Raw genomic sequence first — 19690 nt, forward strand, 5'->3', positions numbered from 1 at the left:
TACTTTATTTATATATTTTAGTTATATTTGAATATATTTTAAATAGATTGTTAGTATGAATTGGTCAAGAGGTTCACTCTCTGAATTTCATACAAGGCCCCAGGTTCAAAACCAATCCATGCATACTTTTGTAAATAAATCAAGCAGAATTGATGTACATCAGGAACAGGGGCACTGGGTAGGATTTTATTTAGTGATTTTCCTGGAACAGGGAGTGAATGGAGGATGTTGCTCCAGGCAAATATGTTGTCCAGAGGGAAAGATTATACTTCATGTAATGAACTTGAAAGGATTTTTATTTTGAGATGGTGGGATGTACATGAAATGGAATGAACTGAAAAACAAATAGCATTTTTCTTTCTTTTTGAATTAAAACCCTAACGTGACTCCTGAATAATTAAATCCTTTTGGTTTTATAAATTCTCTCCTCAATTTTATTCCCATGTAAGGAGCCTGTCTCTGTTTATTTGCTGTAATAGACTCCAGAAAGATCAAAGGCACAGCAGAATAAGGAGTTGTCAGAGTGTGGCACTCAGAGAAATTATCTCTTCATGGTTGTAGATTATTGGACAAGGCCTTAGGGGACATTAGCTTCATTTGCATCTCTACCATCTCCAGCTGAGTATGTGCAAGAGTGGGCTTTGAATCTGTCCGGTCTTCTTATCGCTCCATAGCATTGAAGTGATGCTAAGGCCAGTCTAGAGAATGTGTTCCATATCGAATTCAGTATGCTCTGAGATGAACTGGCTGGAATAGCATAAAAACAGGAAGTTGTGATATGGGGAGACAGCCCTAGGGAATCCTTCTTTATTGATAAGCAACTAGTTCTAAGTTCTAAGTCGTGTTGTGATGTTATGTGTGTGAGTGGGAAAAATTGTTTGTTATGCCATAACTAGGGACCATAATATCATAGAACCTTGGCACTGGGTTGTATAAACTTGAGACCATCTAGCAATAACAGAGCTACCACACAACAACATTCTAGAAACAATGCAGCAAACTGCAAAGCCATAGTGTCATTAGCCAGACTAAATACAGACCAATTACTGTAGTGTAAATCAAGTTAAGGGAAGGGGTTATCTGACATGTTTTGTACCACAATGATAGAAGAAATTAATCAAAATGGAGATGTACTCATTTTAAAGCAGTCTTATTTATTTTTATTTTTTTTCACTATTTCAAATTTTGTTGGTGTGTGATGTTGCTTTTTAAGCATAAAAAGTTCTGCAACGTTACGAAGTTCAAAGTACATTCTAAAAGGAACAACAAATGGCTTGTTCGGATTACAACATGCTTCTTCCAGGCGAGTCCTGGTTGCGCTGTGCAAAAGAACACAAAAAACGAAGACTTGCTTTAGTAGCATGTTGTCACCGTGTTGAAAAGATGCTGTTTCTTCAACCCCGGTTCCAAAACCCCTATTTATGCTTGCCAAGGTTCTGCACAACATTTTAGCAACCCTTTTTGACCAATTAGTTAAGACGTGGTATATACATGAATCATGGAGTTAAATTGAATACCTTTTAAGATCTTTTTAAGACATTTCCCATACATTTTAAGACCTCATTGCCACTCCAAGTATTAACTTTACATAAGCGACACTTTAACTTACATTTACTATATATTGATTGTAAGATAGCACAACTAAACAGCCTTACTTTGTGATAACTCCTTATCAATACAACATACTTCAGAAAGGGGGAACAAAGTAAAAGAGAATTGATTGAGTGACTAACCAATGCAACCCAAGAACCAAGAATTAGACAAATAAACAAAACAACTGACAAAACTTATTGAGGAGGGAAAATAAAGCTCTCCGAGCTAACGGGGCAATGAGTTCACACAGTATATTCAAAAAATGTATTTGTAACATCAACTCTTATAACTGTCTGCAAACCATAGCTCTTTTGTGGTACTCTTCTCATGACAAACATCTGACTGATCAGACAGTTTACCTGTGATCACAGAGTGCTTGATTTGACAAAGTGTCAGTACTGCACCTGATCGTGTCTGAATGATCATGGAACGTAAAATAATGATCCCATCATTTTAATTGTGCATCCCAAGAACATGCACAGGAGAGATAACTGAAAAGATGTTGCTCCTCAACAAATCCGAGTTTATTGACAAATATAGATGTGCTCCCTTCACACAGTGCGCGCGCGATCGCGAAATCAAAAGTGAACAGCGACTGCGAGGGCTCATTCAAAGGGATTCAAACACCTCACATATTGATAGCGGTGCCCTGATGCACAAAAATTATATACAATATTAAAATGTTTGTGGAAGCAGATGAGAGCATGCGATAATGGTCAGAAATTCAGTGAGAGTGGTATCAACAAGCCACTTTTACCCTTAGGGATACCCCTGTAATGAACAGTACAAACTTTCATTCTGATATCTGCAACAGATTACATTAAACTGTTATTAAATCATTAGTGTTTTTAACCCTCTCATGCTGCTCACTTGGAAGTAATCCCCCCTCTCCCCCCAATAAAATAAATTCGTTTGAAAATGTTTTTTAAGTTGTGGTCCACATTTTTTTTTTTTTAGATTAGATTCAACTTTATTGTCATTATGCAGAGTACAAGTACAGAGCTAATGAAATTAGTAATTTTAGATTGATCCATTTGAGATTCATATAGATGAATTTCACCCATTAAAGGAATGGTGCATCCAAAAAATTACTGACCCTCGTGTCATTCCAAACCTGTAAGACCTTTGGTCATCGTCTGAGCACAAATTAAGAATTTTTTAATGAAAGAGCTTTGATGAAGAACTTTCTAACTCGACAGGAACACAACTAGCACGTTCAAGGCACAGCAAGATGTTTGTAAGGACATTGTTAAAATAGTCCATGTGACATCTGTCGTTCAAATCTTATTATATAAAGCTACGAAAATACTGTTTGTGTGCAAAGAAAACATAAAAAATGACTTTATTCAATGATTTCTTCACTTCCGAGTCAGTCAATGCAATGTGCAGCAGAGAGACACAAAAGAGAAGAGATCATTGAATAAAGTCGTTATTTACTTATAAGCAATTTATTTTCCCTATAAAGACCTATTCAAAGCATGCTGGGACCTACAAATTCCCTGCCCATTTGCAGTTAATAATCATGCTGCATTAGCCCATTTTAAGTAAACTGAACAACCAGCCTGCTACAAAGTTCCTCAAACAAAATTCACAGTATCTAAGATGTGATGCCACTAACCTAAAAGACTTCGGCCAATCCAGTCATTAGATCTTCTTTCTCGTTATATTAACCTGGCATATTGCGAACATGATTGCGTTTCCACACAAGATGATCACTAGAAATGGTGTAAATCCAGCCAATCGGATTACAGGTTGCTTGATTGAGAAAGTAATATCCAGTTTTATGTGCATTATGCATAAGTCTGCTCTGCCAAACACCCACAAAATACGTTAAAACTGTGTCAGTTGGGTTTGCAGGCCAAGCACCTCTTATATTCTCCTAAGAAAATGTACAAATTCATTGCTGTGCCTCAAGTGCTTTTGTTTATCTGAAGATTTGTTTTCACTTTTCCATTTGGTGTCATCTTCTCTGCCTCTGAGGATTGTTGCATGAGACTTGTACATTTGTACATTTTACATTTACCCTGGCATCCGGTACTGCTTGTTTAATCAGCCAATGTCATTTCTTTCCCCTAATCGTATCTTCTTTTGCCAGTACCTGATGGCGGCTGCCATCAGCAGCAACATCGCCTCCGTCTCCAACTGTACTGACACACAAACAGCAAGGCGCTGCTTGTCAGTACTGGCATTCTCATCAGTTTCCCACACTCCCCCTTCTAGTTCAATTCCCATTGGATATGTATCTGTACACATCTGAAACGTCACCCTCCAATTCCATCACCTCCAGTAGATCTGTTTTCCCTATTTCCGCCTCAGCATCATCTTATCATGGCTCCTGCTCAGATAAGTCTACTATCTGCAATAATGGTTCCCACACAGCTGAACATGCTGAACTTGCTTTGCACTTTTGGACTTGGAGTGGCAGGCTCATGCGAATAAGGCTAACTGGGTCATGCTAACTGTCAAAACCTCTTGGCTTCGAACTACTTTTCATAATTCAGCCAATTCCCAATGAATACAATCAAGCACAGCCTTGTCTATTTTTCTTGTTGAATAAAATTTCACTCAAAAATACAGATGCAAAATGGGTTGAAACAGTGTTTCATTTGATTATAATCATCACAATTTAGCCAACAGAAAACTGGCCTCCAGCAGTTAATGAAACGGCTGCTACAATCCAGAAGAGGTGAATCGTCTGTGAGAAGGGTTCAGCTCTTGTTTTTCTAGCTGTGACAGAGGTAATCACTACCTTTTGCTTCATTGTCTTGATGGTATTAAAGTTCAGACCCTGCTGCTGACCAGTAACACTCACAGCTGGTTATTCAGTGGTGTTGTTTCATAAAAGCATATTGATTAAACAATCAGTTCAAAGCAGTACATGATTTAGATTAGTTACAGATCAGTGAATACAATGAAAATGACTGATGATTGATACAGAAAGCAGGTCATCTAGCACAGAATAACAAAATCTAATTAATCACTTTTATAATGGGTAATCACAACTACCATGTTGTATCAGCATTTTAATAAAGCCATTCAAGCCTATGAACTAGAGAAATCTTGGCACAATGTAAAGCATAGTAAAACCACTGTAATGCATGTCCTTGAGTGGTTTATTGCTTTTATTAAACAGGAGGGGGGGGGGGGGGGTCATTTACGATTTGATTTATTTTAGTAATGATTAATATATAATTGATATATCCTATTAATATATAATAGGAAACCTGCTATACTGCATGTACTAATACAATGTAAAATGAACTTTGTGTTTATTTCATTTACATTTATGTTTAAGATTATAATTAATCATGCAGTAATTATATTGTGTAAAGTCTCTGCAAAATTCTAGTAATTAAAAAGTGATATGGTGCAATAAATGTTTCAAAATTAATTGAGACGTCTAACAACTGACATTTATTCAACATGATTTTTATTCTCTTCAAATTAATTAATTGTGTGTGTGTGTGTGTGTGTGTGTGTGTGTGTGTGTGTGTGTGTGTACAAATATAATGTAGGGTAACAGAGACAATCAGACAATTTAAGATTTGATCAAGAACATGGTTGAAACTCAAGGAGCTGAATTCCACAGAAAGGCCCAAGACAACAGGATGTTTTTAAATCAGATCCTAGCACCAGCCAGTCTAAAGCAAGCCTAACCGACCAACTCTTTCACAGAACAGCTTGCAACATTAAAAAGAATGCTTATTGATAATCCCAACTCAGGATGGCGACTGTCAAATTTGGGGCAAGTAACCAAGATTAATGGTCAAAGACACAGCATATCATGACCATCACATGAGGAAAATCATTAGTAGAAACTTTGTTTGGTGGTTTCCCTCACCCAGGACAATAACCAGACTGAGATTCCTTAGGAGACCTTTTAACCTCTCTGGTCTTCACAGAACATGTCCTTACATCCACAGAATGGCACAGAAACTGCCTTTCCATGTATACATGCACATAAAAGACACAAAAAAGACTAATAAGCAACTAATAATTGATATGCCTAATTCCATATTATGTATGTAACCCACACATTTGACTATCATGTTCTAATCACTTATTGTGAACGTATTTTGAATAACTATTGAATAATTTATAGGATTAAATTCGTGTTGTGTATGTATGAGTTTGAAAGTTCATGCTTTTAATGTTTATATCAATCAATACTTTGTCAAATGTATCATATTCTCGTTATAAAAATCATTATCTGCAAGAGCGGGAAAATTTGGACCACGTGACTGTTAAGATAAAGTGATTTATATATTGGGATGAGAAACATCAAAACACAACAATCAAAAACAATATTTAATTGGTCAAGACACCATTTGGGATTAGGGATGCACCGGTTGACCGGCCATAAATCGGAACCGGCTGGTTTTTGCTTAAAATACGGCCATCGGCCGGTTTTTGGTCTTTTTTTCGGGCCGATTTTTCCGGAAGTGCGCCCACGTGCACAGACACATTGTAATCATTCATTTGTATGGAAGTATTTCGAATTTTTTAAGTGGACGGATGAAACACTTTGCATCTTTGTTTTATTTGCACCAACATTATTTAATTTTAACATTTTGGAATAATTTATTTATATAGCATACTTTTATTTAGTCTCACTGGTTAAGACCTTTTTTTACATTTAAAACCAAATTTAAAAACTAAAACAAATACTGAAACCTCTTATTAAATGTGTGTTGGTTGGATTGTAGAACTATGCAGTTATTGCCTTTAATTTCACATGGTTACAGTTAATCTGTTAATTTAAGGCCAGTTCAATTCAACCCAATTCAAAAACAAAAGCTAAATGCCGATTTCTGTACCATCTATGTTTGTATTGAATGAAGGCTACTTACTGTGCAGTTACTGCTGTTAATTTCAGATGGTTATGGTTATTGTTTTCAATAGCCAAAAGCCAGTTTGGCCTATTAAATACCAAATAAAAATATTGTTTATGCACACTTTCCTTCTTTCTTGTTGATTGCTTAAAGATAAACAAAAATCGGAAAATCGGTATCGGAATCGGCCAGTTTGCTCGTAAAAAATCGGTATCGGAATTGGCCAAGAAAAATCATGATTGTGCATTCCTATTTGGGATGGGTCCAAAAGCCCAATTTAAATACTTAAGACACCATCAAAATGTATTTCACTGTAACATCTCCCTAGATTTGCTTTGTGAAGACATGCATACATGAGGCATGTTTTGCTTAAGTGAAGCAGATGCAACCCTATGAATTTTCTATAATTTATGTTATTTTTCTGTGTTTCATTGGGAAGCTGCTTTCACACAATGTGTATTAGCGCTATAGAAATAAAGACTTGACTTGACATGATACACACTCTGCTTTCACTGTTTGCTTTGAGAATGAATATAACCCCGTTAAGTTATGCCGTTTGTTTTTAACAAAATAGAACTAGGCCTCATGAGACTAAAACGTAAAAGCAGCTGAACAGAAATAGAGAAGCTTCACGTCAACAGCCATCGGCTGTTCAAGAAATCCACAGAAAACAAAAATCGAAGGTCCTGGATCATTTGGCTTGGCTTGGCATCGGTGACATACAGAAAACAGATGTTTTCATGAGTTACCTGAACATTAGTCAAGATCTGATCTGAGTGCTGCTGGTCTCCAGCTACAGCTGTCTGGATGCTGTCTGCAGGTTCTCCAGGCCTGTCAGGTGATTGGGCTTGTGGTCTCTGTGTTCTGAGCATTACAGCTGACAGAGTAGCTTTAAGTCCGTCGACGTTCTAATAAACACACGACAACACTCCATTTCCGCTGCCTGATTGCTCTGCCAGAGCCAATGTAAAAGACTGTCTGTCATAACAGAGAAACCAAAAAATAATTATATAAATAAATGGTGAGACTTCTTGTGATTACATTCAATCCTCACACAATAGCATTTGCTCTAATGTAACACTGGAAAAATAGCTGTTAACCATTCCTGTAGAGTCACTTCCATTAGGACTAATGTCCGGCGGAGTGCTGCAGTTATTTCAGGATAATTATTTTGAATTCCCGTCTGCAGTAAACCCTTGAATTGATTGGTACACCCACACTACAGCAAATACCTAGCTGTTCAGATGATTCATAATAGTACACAACTCTGGAGCGTGTAATGCTGAGCACAGGAGCACAACTCAAGACTTTCATATATTTTCTGGCTCGGGAGGAAGGACACATATTTATCTATCAGACGGTGATGCTCATCTCCTGTTCTCACAAAGCAGCAGTGGCCTTCATCTTTCAATGGAGAAGGCAAAACGAAAATTAACCGCTGCTTTCTTTTTTCTCTTAGGCAGTGGAGGTAAGCTTACAGTAAATGTGGAAGTTAACTTAAAAAACAAACAAATAATCATTTTTTTTTTAATTTAAATGTTTTTAAATCACAATAAATACATACATACGGAAAGATTTTGGTAAATGATATTTCAGCACATGCAAAAAAAACTATTAAAAACTAAATTCAATTCAATTCAATTCAAGTTTATTTGTATAGCGCTTTTTACAATACGAATCGTTACAAAGCAACTTATGTTTCTACAATACTTAGTAGTAGCTAGTAGTTTGTGCACGTTTGACAGGATTTTAGAAAAAATAAAAAATAATAATAATAATACAAGACGTAGTCAGCTAGACGATGAACTATCAATATTATTAATTAATAGTTATTATATGATGCAGTCACACATGTAGCAATAATTGTTAGTTCTGTTTGTTGATTCAAGGTTAGGATCATCTGGGGTCCTCTGAGGGTCAGCATCATCTCTTCTCAGGTGTTCTGGATCCAGACTGGAGCTTGTGTAAATCCTAGTTACCACGGGATGTATCCCGTGGCAAAACATAGAAACAAAATAGAGACATAATTAGCATAGCTGCTGATCCAACAAAGTAAAATTTGTTTAACCCAAGCTAAAGAATAAAAATGCACATTTGATCAGATGCAACTACACTCACAATTTAAAAGATACATTATTTGTATGCTTGGCGAAAGAGATGTGTTTTAATCTAGATTTAAACAGAGAGAGTGTGTCTGAACCCCGAACATTATCAGGAAGGCTATTCCAGAGTTTTTGAGCCAAATGTGAGAAAGCTCTACCTCCTTTAGTGGACTTTGCTATCCTAGGAACTACCAAAAGTCCAGCGTTTTGTGACATTAGGGTGCGTGATGGGTTGTAGCGTGGTAGAAGGCTAGTTAGGTACGCAGGAGCTAAACCATTTAGGGCCTTATAGGTAAGTAATGATAATTTGTAACTGATACGGAACTTAATAGGTAGCCAGTGCAGAGACTGTAAAATTGGGGTAATATGATCCTATTTTCTTGACCTCGTAAGTGTCACGATCATTAGATGGAGTGCCCATGAGCTTCAGTAGAGGGCACTCCAGTCAGGACCATTCCACCCATCAACCACCAGTTGTCACTTGGACACTAGCACCTCTCAAAATGTTGCACCACACCCGAACTACATTACCCATGAGTCACTGCATCACAATCACCCTGCCACACCTGCACCTCATTCATCAGCCAATTTCCTTGCCACACCTGCACCTCATTTACACACAGACATAAAAGCAGCACACTCACTCTCACTCACTGCAAAGTCTTGTTTAGCCAGTCTGACATTTCCGAGCGTTTTCCCTGTGTTTGTTATTCCTGTGTTTTGACCTTTGGACTGTTTATTCCGACTCTGATTCTCCGCTGCCTGTCCCGATCTCTGCTTGTTTCTGGTTACGATTCTGGTTATCCCTGACACACCTGACGCCATTCCTGATCTCTGCCTGTATGATCATTCTGTTTAATAAATGCTGCATATGGATCCGAATGCCTCTGACTCCTTGTTACAGTAAGGACTCTAGCTGCTGCATTTTGGACTACCTGTAGCTTGTTTATTGACGAAGCAGGACAACCACCTAGAAGTGCATTACAATAGTCCAGTCTAGAGGTCATGAATGCATGAACTAGCTTTTCTGCATCAGAAACAGACAATATGTTTCGTAGCTTGGCAATGTTTCTAAGATGGAAGAATGCAGTTTTTGTAACATTGGAAATATGATTTTCAAAAGACAAATTGCTGTCTAATATAACACCCAGATTTCTGACTGTAGAGGAAGTAACAGTACATCCGTCTAGCTGCAGATTGTAATCTACAAGATTCTGTGTGGTGTTTTTTGGTCCGATAATTAATATCTCTGTCTTATCCGAATTAAATTGGAGAAAATTATTTGTCATCCAATCTTTTACATTTTTAACACACTCTGTTAGCTTAGATAATTGGGAAGTTTCATCTGGTCTCGTTGAGATATATAGCTGAGTATCATCAGCATTACAGTGGAAGCTAATTCCGTGTTTTCTAATAATATTACCAAGGGGCAACATGTATATTGAAAATAGAAGGGGACCTAGGACGGATCCTTGTGGCACTCCATATTTTACTGATGATAAATGAGATGACACCCCATTTAAGTAAACAAAATGGTAGCGATCGGACAGGTAGGATCTAAACCATCTTAGAGCCTGCCCTTGAATACCTGTATAGTTTTGTAATCGATCTATGAGTATGTCATGATCTATGGAGTCGAACGCAGCACTAAGATCAAGTAAGACTAAAAATGAGATGCAGCCTTGATCTGACGCAAGGAGCAGGTCATTTGTAATTTTAACAAGTGCAGTTTCTGTGCTATGGTGGGGCCTAAAACCTGACTGAAATTCTTCATACAGATCATTTTTATGCAGGAAGGTGCTCAATTGAGCAGACACAACTTTTTCTAAAATTTTAGACATAAATGGAAGATTTGAAATAGGCCTATAATTTGCCAGTACACTAGGATCTAGTTTTGGTTTATTAATAAGAGGCTTGATAACCGCCAGCTTGAATGGTTTTGGGACGTGACCTAAAGATAACAACGAGTTAATGATATTGAGAAGCGGTACAGGTAACAGCTCTTTTAGTAATTTAGTGGGTACAGGATCTAATAAACATGTTGTTGGTTTAGATACAGTGATAAGTTTATTTAGCTCTTCCTGTCCTATATTTGTAAAGCACTGCAGTTTATCTTTGGGTGCGATGGATGAAACTGAAGTGTTAGACGCTGTAGAATCTACATTCGCTATTGTATTTCTAATGTTATCTATTTTATCAGTGAAGAAATTCATAAAGTCATTACTATTTAACGTTGGTGGAATATTTGAATCAGGTGGCGTCTGGTAATTTGTTAATTTAGCCACTGTGCTAAATAAAAACCATGGATTGTTTTGGTTATTTTCAATGAGTTTGTGGATATGCTCTGCCCTAGCAGTTTTTAGAGCCTGTCTGTAGCTGGACATACTGTTTTTGATGATTAACAATCAATTAAACATAAGTTAGTTATATAAATAAACATTTCAGTGTAAAGTGTTTAACATAATCAAGACCATGGCTCCAGAGCTGGGGTAGTGATCAGCTGCTATGAATCGTGATTACTGTTGAAGTTCCTCATCAGTTTTTTGGTCTGTGTGTGATTTCATGCACAAGAAAAGCTGTTCACAAATTGAACAAAACTTACTTAATAAGGATGCTACTTTTTACTCATACACATTTTCACATTTTAAACTGTACTAAAACAAGCAAGCCCAGAGTTACAGTTGTGTTCTTCTGCACATGAATCCCTTTAAAACATTTTTATTGTGCATTGCTTTCTGGAATTTAAATATGACTCTTTTTGTTATTTGCAAAAAAAGTTATTTAACTTCTTAGTAAGAGGAAAACACTGAAGTTCATATTTTTAACTGGTTTTGTAATATACAGTGGAGATCGAAATCAGAGAACAACCTACATTTTCCTAAATATCAAGGTTATTGTTTAGTTCTACAGTTTTTTAAGCACAAAACAGCACAAAAACCTAAATGAGATTCCCTGCAATCATCAGCCAGCTATTTTCATGCAGGACAATGCCCCTTTCACATTGCAAAATACATAATGTACGTAGTTCCTTGACACGAAAAACATTGAAATAATGAAATGGCTGGCCCAGAGTTCTGATTGAAAATCTAAGGAAAACCCTGGGTGCCAAACTTAGTGTGAGAGACTAGTGATGTCAAGAGACCGCAGATGTGCAGAGTCATTCAAAGCAAGGGCCTAAACTCTTCCTACTAATTTTTGACTGCTGTAACCTTCCGAAATTTTAGTTGTAATTATCTTTGTGCTACAATCATTGCAGTTCTCATATCATTTTGTTCACTGTTTTCCCACAAAATAAAGGGTTTTTCTTGAAGTGCCTTGGGTTTTTCTAAAACACTGTTCTATTAGCATGGCATTGTCAGTAAGCAGGGAGCCATGGCAGAGCAGACAGTTCAGGGGGCTCTGATTGAAAATCTAAGGAAAACCCTGGGTGCCAAACTTAGTGTGAGAGACTAGTGATGTCATGAGACCGCAGATGTGCAGAGTCATTCAAAGCAAGGGCCTAAACTCTTTCTACTAATTTTTGACTGCTGTAACCTTCCGAAATTTTAGTTGTAATTATCTTTGTGCTACAATCATTGCAGTTCTCATATCATTTTGTTCACTGTTTTCCCACAAAATAAAGGGTTTTTCTTGAAGTGCCTTGGGTTTTTCTAAAACACTGTTCTATTAGCATGGCATTGTCAGTAAGCAGGGAGCCATGGCAGAGCAGGCAGTTCAGGGGGCCATGGCAGAGTTGCCTCCGTGGCCTTAGCGTAGGAGCAGCGGCCCTCCCTAGGCTTGACTCGGGAACTGTTGCCCTCTCTGGGTGGCTGGATGTGGGAACAGGGACCCTCTCTAGGTTGGAATTGGGAACAGGATTCCTCTCTGAGCTGGATAATAATTCACCATGTACAACCTTATGCAATTGATGTTCCGTAATTTTTTTCTTTTCATGATGGCAGTATCATATTGTACAGTCGTGGCCAAAAGTTTTGAGAATTACATAAATATTAGTTTTCAAAAAGATTGCTGTGAAACTGCTTTTAGATCTTTGTTTCAGTTGTTTCTGTGATGTACTAAAATATAATTACAAGCACTTCATACGTTTCAAAGGCTTTTATCGACAATTACATGACATTTATGCAAAGAGTCAGTATTTGCAGTGTTGGCCCTTCTTTTTCAGGACCTCTGCAATTCGACTGGGCATGCTCTCAATCAACTTCTGGGCCAAATCCTGACTGATAGCAACCCATTCTTTCATAATCACTTCTTGGAGTTTGTCAGAATTAGTGGGTTTTTCTTTGTCCACTCCCCTCTTTAGGATTAACCACAAGTTCTCAATGGGTTTAAGATCTGGGGAGTTTCCAGGCCATGGACCCAAAATTTCAACATTCTGGTCCCCGAGCCACTTAGTTGTCACTTTTGCCTTATGGCACGGTGCTCCATCGTGCTGGAAAATGCATTGTTCTTCACCAAACTGTTGTTGGATTGTTGGAAGAAGTCGCTGTTGGAGGGTGTTTTGGTACCATTCTTTATTCATGGCTGTGTTTTTGGGCAGAATTGTGAGTGAGCCCACTCCCTTGGATGAGAAGCAACCCCACACATGAATGGTGTAAGGATGCTTTACTGTTGGCATGACACAGGACTGATGGTAGCACTCACCTTTTCTTCTCTGGACAAGCCTTTTTCCAGATGCCCCAAACAATCGGAAAGGGGCTTCATCAGAGAATATGACTTTGCCCCAGTCCTCAGCAGTCCATTCACTATACTTTCTGCAGAAGATCAATCTGTCCCTGATGTTTTTTTGGAGAGAAGTGGCTTCTTTGATGCCCTTCTTGACACCAGGCCATCTTCCAAAAGTCTTCGCCTCACTGTGCGTGCAGATGCGCTCACACCTGCCTGCTGCCATTCCTGAGCAAGCTCTGAACTGGTGGCACTCCGATCCCACAGCTGAATCCTCTTTAGGAGACGATCCTGGCGCTTGCTGGACTTTCTTGGACGCCCTGAAGCCTTCTTTACAAGAACTTAACCTCTTTCCTTGAAGTTCTTGATGATCCTATAAATTGTTGATTTAGGTGCAATCTTAGTAGCCACAATATCCTTGCCTATGAAGCCATTTTTATGCAACACAATGATGGCTGCACACGTTTCTTTGCAGGTCACCATGGTTAACAATGGAAGAACAATGATTTCAAGCATCACCCTCCTTTTAACATGTCAAGTCTGCCATTCTAACCCAGTCAGCCTGACATAATGATCTCCAGCCTTGTGCTCGTCAACATTCTCACCTGAGTTAACAAGACGATTACTGAAATGATCTCAGCAGGTCCTTTAATGACAGCAATGAAATGCAGTAGAAAGGTTTTTTTGAGATTAAGTTAATTTTCATGGCAAAGAAGGACTATGCAATTCATCTGATCACTCTTCATAACATTCTGGAGTATATGCAAATTGCTATTATAAAAACTTAAGCAGCAACTTTTCCAATTTCCAATATTTATGTAATTCTCAAAACCTTTGGCCATGACTGTAGACAACAGCAAAAATGCAATGTGCCCTGCTTCTAGCATGTTTTAACAAAGTCTTCTTATCAAAATACTTGATTTTTTTAAATCACCTACAAATATGGTGGTTTTTCATTGGACATGTGAAAATGGGATTTTGTGAGGTTATTTTCCTGAAACTGGTTGGCCGTTGATGAAAATGTGTTAAAGAACAATTTAGCAGAAATGAGACACTGAAACACTGTCATTATTTTTTCTATAAGCCAGTACACAATTATCAACTTCTGAAACATTATGACACAAACAAAACTTCATCAATAAATTTGATCATTATAATTATCAAAAGATAACAAACAGAACAGAAAAACTTTGTTCATCATAAAAAAGAGACTCTATAAGACAGACTAGAGTGGAGTTCAGTGTGGGAGATAAAGGGCTGCTTCTCCAGCAGCACAGCAGGTGTAATGTGACAGACAACTGATTAATGATGCATAGTTTATTTTGGTGTCCACTAGCTCAGAGGAGAGCAGAAGGTTCAGACTTTTTTTGTTGGGTGCTGAGATGCCAGAGTGCTGGCTAGAAACACAACTGTGTTAGAAAAACCTGCATGGCCTTTCACTGGCCTCTGCACCCCAGGGTATCTTCCTTCACTTCATCAAACACCTTTGGCCCCCTGTGGATGGCCACTCATCCAGTGTTAAGTAGAAGTAGCTAAAGGCAGATCGATTTGTTGATAAATGACGTGATGTCATTGCGTGATGACGCCATTGCATAACCTTGACACAAAACAGCATTTTTATATATATTTTTATTAGTAAAAGTAACATAAGTATCACATCTTTATGATCAGATTTTTTACAACATTAAATTATTGAACAGTTACACATTTTGTGTATTTTCTTATCAACTAGTAAAACTGCACATTCTGAACAATTGTTTCCCTTTCGATACTACACTCGTACTGCGTCTTGCTAGACGCATATGGGAAAAAGCCTTTTTTCTCCTGAACTGAAGCCTTTTTCATTCACGCAGTGAAACTGCACAGCCAGTGTTTCGTGCAGTGTATTAAAAAATTAACCAATGGCTAGGCAGTGGAGCTGCACAAGCTTATGGTGATGAAAGCCCGCCAAACCTGCCAAAGCCTGGCTATATAAGCGGGCATTCACCACAGGATTCTCAGATTTCTTCTCCTTCAGCGTCCACTATGTCTCTACACTGATTCGAAGCCACTCGCCGATGAATACGCCTTCGTAGCTGGAATCGAGACCTCTCAGCACTGTTGACCTGCCTTTTTGCCGCTACAGCAATGCAGCAGTTCCGGTACGTTTCCCTTGCCGTCTTCCAGCGATTATGAAAGAGCTTATTTCTAGCAGGTAAGCCCTGGCATTTGCTGTCATTATGAGCCGTAGAAACGGTTCACCCAGCTCAGAATGAGTCAGGCTTCCACAGCCACTACTGCATCATCCCCAAAATATATGGTGGCCTCAGGCCCATCCTTTATCTCAGACACCTGAATCATGCCCTCATGAAAAGGTTGTTCAGGATGACTAAGCTGAAACAGATCTTTGCGCAAATTCACTCAAGAGTCTAGTTCATTTTTGCTGGATGCATACTACTGGCCCCCTGCACTTTTTACGAAGTACATGGATGCTCTCCCATCAGAGACAGATGGAAAACTGCATTCTCAACTACATCAACTTCCTTCTGACCCAGTCAGAGGAAGAATTAATATCAAAGAGGACCCTCCTTTTCAGCCACCTGGAGTGCCTGGGACTCAGATAGCCAATATCATTCCTGGGATAAATTTTCGACTCAGCCCAAATGAGAGCTGTAGTTGCACTGAATCGGGCTCTGGCTATATGGAGGCTGGCGACCTCTTTCAAGATTGGTTCCACTCACCCCTTAAAGTGTTTCAAAGGATGCTGAGCCTCATGGCAGCAGCATCGTCAGTGCTACAGTTGGGTCTGCTTAAATGCTCCTTCTCCAATGCTGGTTGAAACCACGAATTCCATCCCATGCCTGGCATCACAGATGCCTGCACATCAGGGTGAGTCAGGCCTGTGTTCGATGGAACAGGTCTTGCAGGATGGCTTGCAGAAGGACAGTTGTCATGACATACACCTCCAACTCAGGTTGGGGGGCACTGTGCGAAGGCACACCAACTTTCGGCCACTGGTCGAAGGCAGAAAAAGGGTTTCCACATCAACTGCCTGGAGATACTAGCAGTATGTTGAACCTGTCAGTTCTTCATGCTAGTCCTAAAAGGTCGCCATGTGCTAATCCGATCGGAGATATCTGTGATGCCCTACATAAATCGCCAGGAAGGCTTCCTCTCCTCAAAGCATCTCTTCAGAGCTCGCTGAGGACAGCACATATACTGGGCAAAAACCAAGGAACAATGTTCCCTCAGGGGAGTGGATGCTCCATCCATAAATGGTTCAGAGGATCTTGGAGATCTTTGGAAAGGCCGAAGTAGACCTCTTCGCTGCAGAAGACAACTCTCACAGCCCAGTTTATTTCTTAAAAACAAAGGATGCTTTGGTCCATGATTGTCCAAACCTTCTCCTTTATGGTTTTACCCCGATCACTCTGATCCCACAGGTAATCAGGGGAGTAAGGGAACAGAAACACAAGGTTCTTCTGGTGGCCCCACTTTAGATGAACCTGCTGTGGCTATCAGAGCTAACTCAGCTGTTGATAGCGGCCCCTTGACCTGCTCTGTTCACATTTGCGGCATCATATAAGGGCCACTTTAGTCTCACAGCCACATTAGCCAGTGCTCACTCTGCCATTTCTTTCCCAAAACTGGCCAAAATATGCTTGAGGACAACTGCCATATTTGTGGCATCATATGTGGGCAACTTTAGGATCACAGCCACATTAGCCAGTCCTTCCACATTAGCCAGTACTCACTCTGCCATTTCTTTGCCAAAACTGGCTTATATATGTTTTAGGATAACTGGGCCACACTGGTATTATTATATGCAAGCCACCTTTGGCTCACAATTAACCAGTGGTTACATTGCCATATATTTGCCAAAAATGGCCCAGGTACATTCAAACATATCTAGGCCAGTTTTGGCAAATTTGTTGAAATATATGTAGACCACATTTGGTTTACACCGTGATTAGCCTTTGTCGATAATGCCACATTTTTGGTTGGCATCATTTGGGCCATAATCACTTTTTTTATAATATGGGTCACTTTAGGGTCACATTCAGATTACACATTGCCTACAACACCACATCTTTACCTAGAGAGGCCTACTTATGTTTTGATACTTTTGGTCCATTTTTTGCTGCTTTAAATATGGGTCACTTCAGGCTCACATCCATTTTGTCCGGGCCATAAGAAGGCCAACAGTGCTATATTATTGCTTTAAGTGGCCCACATCCACATGCTATCTGGGTTGTGTGCATTTCTTCTTTTCCATAACAGCTATCTATCTATCTTTATAGATTGGGCAGCATAGACAAAGCACATGCAAAAATCAGACCGTATCTGAACAAGATTTCAGAACCCAGAAATGGATCAGTGACATCAATCTATAGGTTTACTGTGCGTACATGACCAATTAAAAAAACAAAACAGTGCAGATAAACTGCAAGAACATGTCCTGTGTGAACTGTCATTTACCTTATTCTTCTCTTTTCAAATAAAAGCTGTGTCTATTTGATGTCAGAGTTTGGCCTGTTTTTGGTTGATGTAAAAAAGGCTGACGTCCAACAGGTCCACACCAAAAGTAACCCTGAAACAGCACTGTCCATTTACAAAGAGAATTCCTGCTTCATGATATCAAAAATGTAGAAGCTGAAACATAATCTTGTTTTCTTTTTGATTTACAAGATGTATGTAAATCAGCGGGTATCAGTGGCATCTCATCACCTACTGTCTGTCTTCATTAAAGTCTACAAAAACCTGTTGGGGTTTTCAGTTGAAGCTCATTATGATTCAGCGAGTTCATTGGTACAAATCTGCACTCATTATACTTTTGCTAGCACATCTGTCACATGCGTCCGCACGCCATCCTCAGGCTCATGAACAGCTGGAATCAACTGTGAATCAAAGCTGAGCAGACTCCAGTGCTTAGTCATATGTCCTTGACTTAGAGAGTGTGGCTCGTCTGTCAGTTTGACTGTAGATTGAAGCAGGTAATATGTGGCTTTGAATACAAATGTGGCCATCGTTGCCAGCTCTGTTTAAACGTAAAAAAAAAATCAGATGAACAGCAGCACAGATGCTCATGATTGCCACTAGCATTTTTAAATTGTAAGACAAGAGCTGTTTTTTAAAATCTGGTAAGATGCCGCAATGGGCATCACAGACACACCATAGACACTCTTTTAAGATGCATTCTTTTGCTTTGACAACATTTTGACAACACAATGTACCTTTTGTGGAAGAGGAAATTAGTGATGGGTTGTTCTTGAATGATTCGTTCATTTTGAACAAATCTTTAATGTGACTCGGGAAGAACGAGTCGTTTCAGGGAGTGATTCATTATGTCGTGCATGCTCAACATTCTATGGTATCTGTACAGGAATTATTTCACCTGTTTTACAAATCTTCGGGATTGAGTCGTTCGTTCATCATGTGACAGCCCCATAAGTTTAACCAATGCAGTCTGAGCCAGAAAGAGAATTGATTAGTTCACCTTTCGATTCCCCGGGTTTGAGTTGTTCCTCACGTGACAGCCCCATACTCTAAACCTAACACGTAACATTTTAATTACATTTTGCTAAAATGTATGAAATGACTGAAAAAAATGTAAATTTTGTTGAACGAGAATCAAAGTTTCCTTTCAGTCGGTCACTCTTGACGTCACGTCGATGACTGACGAAATTGAGATATCGCTTCGATAGACCAATCCACTTTGAGTGTAAACTAAACGAGCCAATGCACATTGGCATGCAATTATTGTATCCAGCTGTCACTGATCACAGCGTAAGTAAAATAAGGCAGCAGGTGCAATGCATACCAGCTTTTCTCTTCGGAGCCGAGCGTTAGTATCGTTCTGTTCAACTGTGTCTGCTGTGAACTACGAGTTCAGAACGCTCTCAGAAGCTTTGTGTGTTGGCGAGACGGCGCTGCAGCGGTGGTCGTTACTGTGTCGAATGAGTTGCGCACTTCAGGCTGGACTAACCCCTGTTGTGTTGCAAGTGGCCAATTCCCCTGTGCGCCTCAGCACTAAAAGAGCATTTCCTAAAGAGCAAATTTCACTAAAAGAGCTTCACGGCTGTGTCTTTGTAAAGACGACGGATCGTCCTTATTAGGAGTGCTCCGATCACGATCGGCCGATCGTTAATGCGCATCTCGTCAGTAAAGCCGGTTCTCTAATCAGCGGTTAATTCCATCAGGTGCATGATTTCACATAGAGCAGCTGTTACTACACAGAGCCGTTGTTAACTGAGAAGATGCGCCAATAAACGCTGAAAATGAACGTGGATTTGCGCATCTTCTCAGTTAACAATGGCTCTGTGTAGTAACAGCTGCTCTATGTGAAATCACGCAAAAAAAGAGGGACCACCACCCCGGTCTGCCATCCCAGAGGCACCGTCCCCGACTGCCACGCGATGCTGCAGAGGCGTGTCAGCCAAGACAGCCCCACAACATCCAGAGACTTGAGGTACTCAGGGCGGATCTCATCCACCCCCAGTGCCTTGCCACCGAGGAGTTTCT

At 39.4% G+C, this 19690-nt stretch overlaps 2 long non-coding RNA genes across 3 annotated transcripts in view; both read right to left on the minus strand.

Moving 5' to 3' along the window:
• Positions 1-290: 290 nt before the first annotated feature.
• Positions 291-19690, minus strand: part of LOC132112957 (uncharacterized) — a 41141-nt gene continuing 21741 nt past the window's right edge. The window contains exons 3-4 of one of the 2 annotated variants that reach the window (XR_009425062.1): positions 7175-7403; positions 291-747 (exon numbers count right to left, since the gene is read on the minus strand). This is a non-coding gene — a long non-coding RNA (uncharacterized LOC132112957). The remainder of the gene's footprint in view (positions 748-7174; positions 7404-19690) is intronic. The other variant, XR_009425061.1, reaches the window with a different exon arrangement.
• Positions 17521-18638, minus strand: LOC132113272 (uncharacterized). The gene is made up of 2 exons (XR_009425130.1): positions 18564-18638; positions 17521-18206 (listed from the first exon to the last, which is right to left on the minus strand). It is a non-coding gene; the product is annotated as an uncharacterized LOC132113272 (long non-coding RNA).

This window comes from Carassius carassius, chromosome 32 (genome assembly GCF_963082965.1).
Source record: "Carassius carassius chromosome 32, fCarCar2.1, whole genome shotgun sequence".
In the NCBI taxonomy this organism is placed as follows: Eukaryota; Metazoa; Chordata; class Actinopteri; order Cypriniformes; family Cyprinidae; genus Carassius; species Carassius carassius.